This window comes from Schistocerca serialis, chromosome 2 (assembly GCF_023864345.2).
Source record: "Schistocerca serialis cubense isolate TAMUIC-IGC-003099 chromosome 2, iqSchSeri2.2, whole genome shotgun sequence".
Lineage (NCBI taxonomy): Eukaryota > Metazoa > Arthropoda > Insecta > Orthoptera > Acrididae > Schistocerca > Schistocerca serialis.
This window is the reverse complement of record NC_064639.1, coordinates 141137529-141148702: the sequence shown is the minus strand read 5'-3', so window position 1 is coordinate 141148702 and position 11174 is coordinate 141137529.

Sequence of the window (11174 nt, the reverse complement as noted above, 5' to 3'; positions counted from 1 at the left end):
ATCCTTTTCTGTAGTATAAATTTCACTACAGCACTTTTCAGTGTAATTCCCCCTCCCCCCCCCTTAGGATAATTGTCATAAAAACTAGTACATTTAGGCACCAGTACATCTGTCAAACCGTATACATCACAAAGCAGCTAAATGGCGACTTCCAGATAGTGTGATGTAATGCATTATCTGGCAGTAATTTGCGCAACAGACTATTATTCAACAACGACAAATTTTTATTGACTCTGCCAACAAAGTACTCTTCCTCCCACACTTAAATTGAGAATTTTTCTTGCATTATTTGTATTGTGACTAGATATATAATCGTGCAACAAAAAGGATGTTGGTACATCTCCTAAATTCATATGATCTGATGCAGACTGTGTTTTTTCCAACAAGAGTGCAGGGGAACAGTAGCACAGCCATAGACAATATTTTTATTCATTCTTCATTACTAGATAGGCTATCTGATAGTAGAACGGTGAATCGCCTCTCAGACCACGATGCACAAATTTTATCACGCATTTGTCTTCAAACAAATGTCACAAATAATTACAAGCTATTAGGAAAGTTAATCCAACGGCAACAGAGAGTTTTTTAAACCTTGTCAAGGAACAAGAGTGGCAGGACGTTTATAGTGCCGATACTATAAATGATAAATATAATTCTTTCCTTAACACATTTCTCATGCTCTTTGAGAGTTGCTTTCCATTAGAACGTTCTTATCGGGGTACTAGCAGTAATAGGCACCCCAGGTGACTGACTAGTGGGATAAGGATATCATGTAGAACAAAGCACGAAATATATCAATATGTTAGAAGTAGTCACAATGAAGCTACAGTAGCCCATTACAAACAGTATTGCAAGGTGCTTAAAAATGTTATTAGGAAGGCAATGAATACGTGGTATGCAAGTAAAACAACTAATTCACAGGATAAAATTAAAACAATATGCTCAGTTATGAAGTAAGTGTCTGGTCAGCAACACAAGGTCGACGATATAAAGTCAGTTCATAGTAAATATACAGGGTGAGTCACCTAACGTTACCGCTGGATATATTTCGTAAACCACATTAAATACTGACGAATCGATTCCACAGACCGAACGTGAGGAGAGGGACTAGTGTAATTGGTTAATACAAACCATAAAAAAATGCACGGAAGTATGTTTTTTAACACAAACCTACGTTTTTTTAAATGGAACCCCGTTAGTTTTGTTAGCACATCTGAACATATAAACAAATACGTAATCAGTGCCGTTTGTTTCATTGTAAAATGTTAATTACATTCGGAGATATTGTAACCTAAAGTTGACGCTTGAGTACCACTCCTCAGCTGTTCGATCGTGTGTATCGGAGAGCACCGAATTACGTTGGGATCCAAAGGGAACGGTGATGGACCTTAGGTACAGAAGAGACTGGAACAGCACATTACGTCCACATGCTAACACCTTTTTATTGGTCTTTTTCACTGACGCACATGTACATTACCATGAGAGGTAAGGTAAACGTACACAAGTGGTTTCCGTTTTTAGTTACGAAGTGGAATAGAGTGTGTCCCACTGGAAACGCGTCGACATATGTGGTGTCAGCATGATGGCGCACCTGCACATTCCGCAATTAACACTAGGCTGACCTTTGACAGGATGTTCGACGGGCGTTTCATAGGACGTGGAGGACGCATAAATTGGCCAGCCCGTTCTCCTGATCTTACACCTCTGGACTTCTTTCTGTGGGGTACGTTAAAGGAGAATGTGTACCGTGATGTGCCTACAACCCCAGAGGATATGAAACAACGTATTGTGGCAGCCTGCGGCGACATTACACCAGGTGTAGTGCGGCGTGTACGACATTCATTACGCCAGAGATTGCAATTGTGTGCAGCAAATGATGGCCACCACGTTGAACATCTATTGGCCTGACATGTCGGGACACACTCTATTCCACTCCGTAATTGAAAACGGAAACCACGTGTGTACGTGTAACTCACCCCTCATGGTAATATACATGTGCGTCAGTGAAAAAGACCAATAAAAAGGTGTTATCATGTGGACGTAATGTGCTGTTCCAGTCTCTTCTGTACCTAAGGCCCATCACCGTTCCCTTTGGATCCCTACGTAATTCGGTGCTCTCCGATACACGATCGAACAGTGGAGGTGTGGTACTCAAGCGTCAACTTTAGGTTATAATATCTCCGGATGTAATTAACATTTTACAATGCAACAAACGGCACTGATTACGTATTTGTTAATATGTTCAGATGTGCTAACAAAACTAACGGGGTTCCATTTAAAAAAACGTAGGTTTGTGTTAAAAAACATACTTCCGTGCATATTTTTATGGTTTGTATTAACCAATTACACTAGCCCCTCTCCTCACGTTCGGGCTATGGAATCGATTCGTCAGTATTTGATGTGGTTTACGAAATATGTCCAGCGGTAATGTTAGGTGACTCACCCTGTATTTCTGTTACTGATAAATCAGGTATAAGTAAAGTATTTAACAACCATTTTCTGAGAATTGCTGGTGAATTAAATAAACATTTAGTCTCTACAGTGGATCATGTAACTGTCTTAGCAACTACTTTTCTGAGATTGATGTCTGAAATACGCTTCTGTGATACGGACATGGGGGAGATTGAGTCAATAATTAAATCAATGCGGAATAAGGACTCCCATGGTTATGATGGAGTGCCTAGCAGAATATTACAGTTCTGCACATGTTAGATCTGTATTTAGCCATATTTGTAATTTTTCCTTTCGGAATGGTCAGTTTCCTGAACGATTGAAGTACTCGGTAGTAAAGCCGCTATATAAACATGGAGAAAGGGATAAATTAGATAATTTTAAATCTATTTTTATGCCATCAGAGTTTGTTAAAGTTATTGAAAAGGCTGTGTACGTAAGGATAATTGATCATTCTATGTCAAACGATTTGATATCACATGTACAGTTCGGCTTTAGAAGCCGGTTAACAACTGAAAGTCTTATATTATCTTTTCTCTCTGAGGTGCTGGGTGGGTTAAGCAAAAGGTTTAGAACGCTAGGCATATTTTTTTGACTTAACTAAGGCGTCTGATTGTGTTGATCACAAAATATTCCTCCAGATGTTGGACCATTTTCGAATACAGCGGGTAGCTCACAATTGATTCACATCTTACTTTAGCAACAGGCAGCAAAAGTCATTATTCACAGTGTTTAGAATGGCTGTGATGTGGGGTCTGAGTGGGGTACGGTCAAGTGTGGAGTGCCCCAGGGATAAGTGTTGGGGCCACTCCTGTTCGTTATTTATATAAATAATATTATGAGTAAAATATTTCTGTTTGCTGATGACACTAGCTTGGTAGTAAAGGAAGTTGTGTGCAACATTGGCTTGGTTTCAAATAGTGCAGTTCATGACCTAAGTTCATGGCTTGTAGAAAATAAGCTAATCCCAAATCAATGTAAGACTCAGTTTTTACAGTTTTTAACACATAATTCAACGAAGGCTGACGTTTTAATTTCACAGAATCGGCATATTATTAATGAAACCGAACAGTTCAAATTTCTAGGTGTTCAGATAGATAGTAAACTGTCTTGGAAAGCCCACATTCTGGATCTTTTTCAAAGACTTAATGCTGCCATTTTTACACTACTGGCCATTAAAATTGCTACACCACTAAGATGACGTGCTACAGACGCGAAATTTAACCGACAGGAAGAAGATGCTGTGATATGCAAATGATTAGCTTTCCAGAGCATTCACACAGCGTTGGCGCCAGTGGCGACACCTACAAACTGCTGACATGAGAAAAGTTTCCAACTGATTTCTCATACATAAACAGCATTTGACCGGCGTTGCCTGTTGAAACGTTGTTGTGGTGTCTCGTGTAAGCAGGAGAAATGCGTACCGTCACGTTTCCGGCTTTGATAAAGGTCGGATTGTAGCCTATCGCGATTGCGGTTTATCGTATCGCGACCCTGCTGCTCGCGGTGGTCGAGATCCAATGACTGTCAGCAGCATATGGAATCGGTGGGTTCAGGATGGTAATACGGAACGCCGTGCTGGATCCCAACGGCCTCGTATTACTAGCAGTCGAGATGACAGGCATCTTATCCACATGGCTGTAACGGATCGTGCAGCCACGTCTCGATCCGTGAGTCAACAGATGGAGACGTTTGCAAGACAACAACCATCTGCACGAACAGTTCGACAACGTTTGCAGAAGCATGGGCGATCACCTCGGAGACCATCGCTACGGTTACCCTTGACGCTGCATCACAGACAGGAGCGCCTGCGATGGTGTACTCAACGACGAACCTGGGTGTACGAATGGCAAAACGTCATTTTTTCGGATGAATCCAGGTTCTGTTTACAGCATCATGATGGTCGTATCCGTGTTTGGCTACATTGCGGTGGACGCACATTGGAAGCGTGTATTCGTCATCGCCATACTAACGTATCACCCGGCGTCATGGTATGGGATGCCATTGGTCTCGTCTCGCTCACCTCTTGTTCGCATTGACGGCACTTTGAACAGTGGACGTTACATTTCAGATGTTTACGACCCGTGGCTCTACCCTTCATTCGATCCTTGAGAAACCCTTCATTTCAGCAGCATAATGCACGACCGCATGTTGCAGGTCCTGTACGGGCCTTTCTGGATACAGAAAATATTTGACTGCTGCCGTAACCAGCACATTCTCCAGATCTCTCACCAATTGAAAACGTCTGGTCAATTGTGGCCGAGCAACTGGCTCGTCACAATAGGCCAGTCACTACTCTTGATGAACTGTTTTATCGTATTGAAGCTGCACGGGCAGCTGTACCTGTACACGCCATCCAAGGTCTGTTTTACTCAATGCCCAGGGGTATCAAGGCCGTTATTACGGCAAGAGGTGGTTGTTCTGGACACTGATTTCTCAGGACCTATGCACCCAAATTGCGTGAAAATGTAATCACATGTCAGTTCTAGTAAAATATATTTGTCCAATGACTACCCGTTTATCATCTGCATTTCTTCCTGGTGTAGCAATTTTAAAGGACAGTAGTGTACTATTCGAACGGTATCTGAAGTTCGACACGAAAATTAGTCTACTTTGCTTATTTTCATTCGCTTATGTCGTATGGTATTATATTTTGGGATAACTATTCCCATTCTAAAAGTATGTTTTTGGCTCGGAAACGGGCGGTTCGAACAATAAGTTGTGTAAGTTCACGAACCCGTGTTCATGAGTCTGGGTATTTTTACATTGGCATTTCACTACATATATTCCTTACTGTCATTTCTTGTTAACAATATTAGCTTACTCCCAAATTTAGTAGCTTTTACCCAGTTAATAATCTGAAGAAATGATACCTGCATTTGCATCGGACTTCCTTAACTCTTGTGCCAAGAGGTGTGGAGTATACTGCTGCATCCATTTTCAATAAGCTACCTCTCAAATTCAAAAACGTTAGCAGTAATCCACGCACTTTCAAATCGAAACCGAAGAGTTTTCTCGTGGGTCACCCCTCCTATTCTGTCGAGGAGTTCCTTGAAAAGTGAAGCTGATTCTGTTCGGATCCATAAATATTTTATTTTTATATGTTATTACTTTTATATTGTAATTTCATGTACTGACACGTTCCATGACCTTGGAGATTTGCTCCTCAGTTTGATCCTACGGAGCTTGACTATTAAATAAATAAATAAATATGTATGTCCTCGCCCGTCCATTTGCAATGTCTTGCCATACTTTCCACAATCTACACTCCACTATGCACATGAGAAACGCCACTCTGCGCCCATACTTCATCACCAATAACTTGCAACTCGCCAGTGCCTCTTTAACTACGCGTTCGCCCCCGACGATAACATTGCCATATTTGAAACATGTTCTTTAGATTTATACAATACATATTTCCCTGTCTTCGTCAACGTCTCCACCACATAATGTCTCATATTTACATTACAGGTTTTTAAGTAATGAACACTGACTAAATTAACAAAGTGACGACATATCTAAGAAATTACAGCAAAATTAAAGAATTAATTGAAAAATTACGAGGCACTGTGTTTTAGCGCCAGAACAAGACATGTGGGAGGACATGACGAATAACTTCTCTTAGGAAAGAGGGTGCTAGCTGTACTCTAAGATAAAGAGCATTTCAGTATGCTTTCGACCACTTTGTACATATGGGTCATACCAGTTAACGAATGTGTCTATATTTTGGTATTGGTATTTTAATGACAGAGAACTGGTTAGATGCCTCGTAGCTACGGCTTCCTTCTATTAAGTGAGACAATTAAGTTTGATGTCAAAGAAATGAGATCAATATCCTTTAAAACATTAAGTAAACCCGCAAAACAGGGTAACAGTGCGACAATTATTTTTGCTGTTTTTTGTTCTTAGCTTCAGTGTGCAGACTGACTGATGCAGTTTTCAACGCTAGTCTGTCTTTTGTGAGTCTGATCTTCACACATACATCCCTGAACTACCAAATACAGGCTGACTAACAAAAATGGGAAGTTTTGGAAAGGAGGTTAATAAATGTGCACAATTACTTTACACTTACTTATTTATGTCAAGTTATAGAACAGAGTGTGCCGTTATTGAGTGTCATAAGGACATGTATTTCTTGAGTAACACATCCGATAGATGAGTTCCCTCTCGGCCCACGCATTCCTGCGGCCTGATAGGAAATTGATTCATGGCTCAACTAAACATTTCAACAGGGATCATGGAGATTTCTTCTCGTGTTCTTGCTTTAAGTTCAGGCCGAGTACGCTAAACCGCGCCCTGAAGATGGTCCCGCAAGAAAAAATCAGACGCTGTCAATTCAGGGGACCTTGGTGGTCATGCATTGTCACCCTGCCCTGAAGTGACACGGTTAACAAACAATCGTTGCACAGCTCCCACATGTATCCCTGCCACATCTGCCGTTGCTCCGTCATTTTGAAGGAAAATGTGTCAGCTCATGAGCAACAAAACTTTCCAACATGGCAACGTACCGAACTGACCTTACAGTGGTTGCGCACCCACTATCATATTAAAAAATAGATGTCTATAAAGCCACTCGATGACATGGTGCACCATACCATAACCTTGTTGAGAGGCAATGGACGCTTCTGTAGCTGACATGGATTTTGATGGAACCAGCAGCGAAAATTCTTTCTATTGACAAAGTCACTGAGGTGGAAGTGAGCTTCGACCGACGTCCACGAAGTTGTTAACGAAACTGTCGTCGTTGTGCATTTTGCTAACATGAGTTCAGTATAAGAGGGATATCCGGAAAGTAAGTTCCGATCAGTCAGGAAATGGAAACCACTGTGAAAATGTAATAAAGCTTTCACATATGTGTTCGATAGTGTCTCTAGTATGCCTGTCGGTTGCCTCAATTCGCTTTCTTCAGTCCTGTGCGCATGGCGAGCACATAAAGATGAGTAGGAAACGATGTCTCCCGCCAAGTACGTGATTCTGGTGAGAGATTTCGCCTGATGTTTTGCAGTCCTCATTACAGAACTGTCATACGGTTCCTACTTAGTGGCAATTCTCGGTCACAATCTGCAGGAGCACTGAAAATGATCCTGCAGCGTTTTGATGGGAAATGTTTGATCGCCAGCACTACAACCCGTAATTGGCTCCCTCTGTGTTTCATCTCTGTTCACATTAACTACTGCTTATGGAGTCAACATTTTCGCACAGACAACGAGCTATAGATGAGCGTAGAGAATTGGCGAGAAGCACAGGCGGCTGCCTTCTATGACGAGGGTACTGGAAAGTTCGCACAACGCTACGATAAATGTTTAAGTCGGAATGGTAACTAAGTACAACAGTGGGTGGAAGCTGTAGCTAATTGTAGCAGATGAAACATTTCTGATTATCAGAGTAGTTTCCATTTCACGATCAATCGGAACTTACTTTCCCAATAGCCCTAGTATAATCATAACATGTAAGCTTTCACGGCCGGCGTCTTCATTAATTAAAACTTCCGGGATGAATTGTCGTGGTCCATATATAAAACTTCTTCTCCTTCCTGACGTTTCGTTGCCTACTGCGGGCAACATCTTCTGAGGTGAGTCGGCGACTGGCTGCTAGGCGCTGGTGGTCCCACTCATATAGAGCGCTTAGATGGCGCCACCGCTCGTCACGTGCTTTCGACTTTAAAACTATCTCTGGCTAGTGCCATCTCTCTCGATTACAGGTAATCGATTGTCACTTCGTTGGTACAAAGTCGACCGCCATATCTTGTCTAGTTTAAATCCTTCTTCTTTTCTATTAACATTATTTCCGTGCTTGTAGATCTCTATAGCTTCTCTGTACATGCGAGTATAATAATGTTAGGTCCTAGCTGTCACGTTTGTCTCACTAAATTTTATTTCGTGATCACCGTCTTTGAAAACGTGTTACGCTACAGCTGATTTGTCAATCTGTCCCAATCTACAGTTTCTTTTGTGTTCCGTTAGGCGGGTATTAACACTCCTTTTAGTTGCTCCAATATAAACCATGCCACAGCTACTTGGAATTTTATACACATCTGTGGTAGCTAAGGGGTGTCGTGCGTCTTTCACCGATCTTAAACTTTCACAAATTTTCTTGGTACAAAAAAATGGCTCTGAGCGCCATGGGACTCAACTGCTGAGTTCATTACTCCCCTAGAACTTAGAACTAGTTAAACCTAACTAACCTAAGGACATCACAAACATCCATGCCCGAGGCAGGATTCGAACCTGCGACCGTAGCGGTCTTGCGGTTCCAGACTGCAGCGCCTTTAACCGCACGGCTACTTCGGCCGGCAAATTTTCTTGGTAGGTTGAAAGATTGTCTCCACTTGAAACTTGTCCAAAACTTTACCAATAGGTCCGTGATATATGAATAAATGGAAGAAAAACTTTTCCAGCCGACGGTTGTTGTTGTTGTGTATTTTCGGACACTTTTCTTCTAGGGTGGAGTGCTCGATGTATTTCCTTGTCAGTGTACCCATTTCTCTTGAAAGCTGTTCGCAAATGGCTTAATTCATCTTTCAAGTAAATTGGCTCACAGATATTATTAGCTCTGTCCACTAAAGTTTTTATGACTCCTCTCTTCTGCCTAGGATGATGATTCGAATTCTTATGTAGGTAACGATAGGTGCGTGTGTCTTTCCTATATACCTTGTGCCCTAAAGTCCCATCTGCCCCTTTAATAACCAATACATCCAAAAAATTTAGTTGTCCATTACTCTCTTTCTCCATGGTGAATTGTATCTTTGGATTGAAACTGTTTATGTGCACCAAAAAATCACTCTGGTCCTCTTCAGCATGAATCCATATCACAAAGGTGTCATCCACGTATCGATACCATTTCAAAGGGCTTTTTTTTGGCCGACTGCAGCACCTGTTGTTCGAAAAATTCCATAAATAGATTAGCAATAGCAGGGCTTAGAGGGCTACCCATGGCCACCCCATCAATTTGTTCATAGAACTCGTTGTTATATTGAAAATAAGTCGAGGATAGAAAATGTCGAAAAAAACTATTATATCAGTAGGAAACATATCAGCTATGTAAGAAAGAGCTTCGTCGACAGGGACCTGGTGAACAGGGATACTTCATCGAAACTGAGCCCTAGTATATTCTACTCATTTGCAGATGGTTAGGTTGAAGTTGCTGAACGGTCTGCAGCTTGTACGGATGTAACTTTAAATCCCCTTTCAGTATTGTTGATTAGTCGAACGATGCACCTGTAGAGACTCTGCGGGATGTCGATCAGAGCTCTGTGGGCTTCCCATGAAAGCCGTTTACGCACTCTCGATGTTGTCTCCCGTACGGGTGGTTCGGGGTCTCCCTGCAAATTGATTCTTTAATGCAGAACTTTTGTTTCAAAACTGCGGACCCAGATGTTGATTGCATGCGCTGAGGAAACGCGACCACGAGGTTCGATCTTGAAATGACGCCGAAACTCTCGGTGCTCGGGCCCCCACTCTTACATTATTGTAACAGGTTCTTACCATAAAGGCACAAAGCATACCTTTCCACTGCACTGTGTCTATTGTGTATTAAATGGCTGAACAGTTCGAGTAGTATTCTACACGATAATTGGCACCACCGGCCTCGCAGCGTTGCCACAACACGTTCCAAAATTTCCCATTTTGTGAGTCACTCTGTTCCTCGAGACGTGACCTACCAACTAATTCCATTTAGTTAAGGTGTGCCGTAGTGAACTTTTCTCCAGGATCTGATTCAACACCTCTCAGTAGATACCTGATCCAACCGTCTGACAACCAGAATTCTTCTACAACACCACATCACAAAAACCAGCATTTTCCTATGATCTGTTTACCGCCCAGGTTTCGTTACCGATTCAAAGCTACATTTCGGACAGATTCTTTCATAGACGAATTCGTACCTCTTACATTTGCATTTGATCTCGTGCAGTATTCGTGTAAACGAAAATTATCTTCACATCTGACGGCGTGTTTGCAGTAAACCTATACAAAACCTTGGAGAGCCTAATGTGTTGAAGCGAAAAACGCATTTGACGATTTTCAAGGCGATGGCGCAGTGTGCTCCTTCGTTATTACCCTTAAAGTTATACCAAACGGAAATCTGTTGGCTAGTTGGTTATTTTGGGGGAGGGGACCAAACAGCGATGTCATCAGTCCCATAGGATTAGGAAAGGATAGGAAGGGAAGTCGACCGTGCCCTTTCCAAGCAACCACCACAGCAATTGCCTGAAGCGGTTTAGGGACATCAGGACGGGCGGACGCGCATTTGAACCGCCGTCCTACCGAATGCGAGTCCAGTGTGCTAACCACTGCGCCGCCTCGCCCAGTGAAAATCTGTTGACTGTACTGCTATACAAAAGACTGAAAGATTCTGTCACCATTCTGCGCACACTTAAATTACTCTCGATATCGATGAGAGCCATCAACCATGTGCAACACATGACTCACGCAGCTACCTGCTGAAACTGTCGGATTGCGTTCCTTACACATGATTTGGCACCTTAGCTCGTCCACTTCTTTCTACGACGATCACCAGACGTCTGGCGAATCCTACACTCATCGGTGAACAGAAACCGACGCTACTGATCCCGGCTAGTCCAGGCGTTTCTTTGCCCACCTTCATCACTCGCGTCAGTGATAAGTATACTGGACCCGTCTAGTGTAATACTAAGGAAAGAATAAACAGTCATCGCCCAGGACAACGTACAGTATTCTGTTATTTAACAAGTCCTCGAGTCAGTC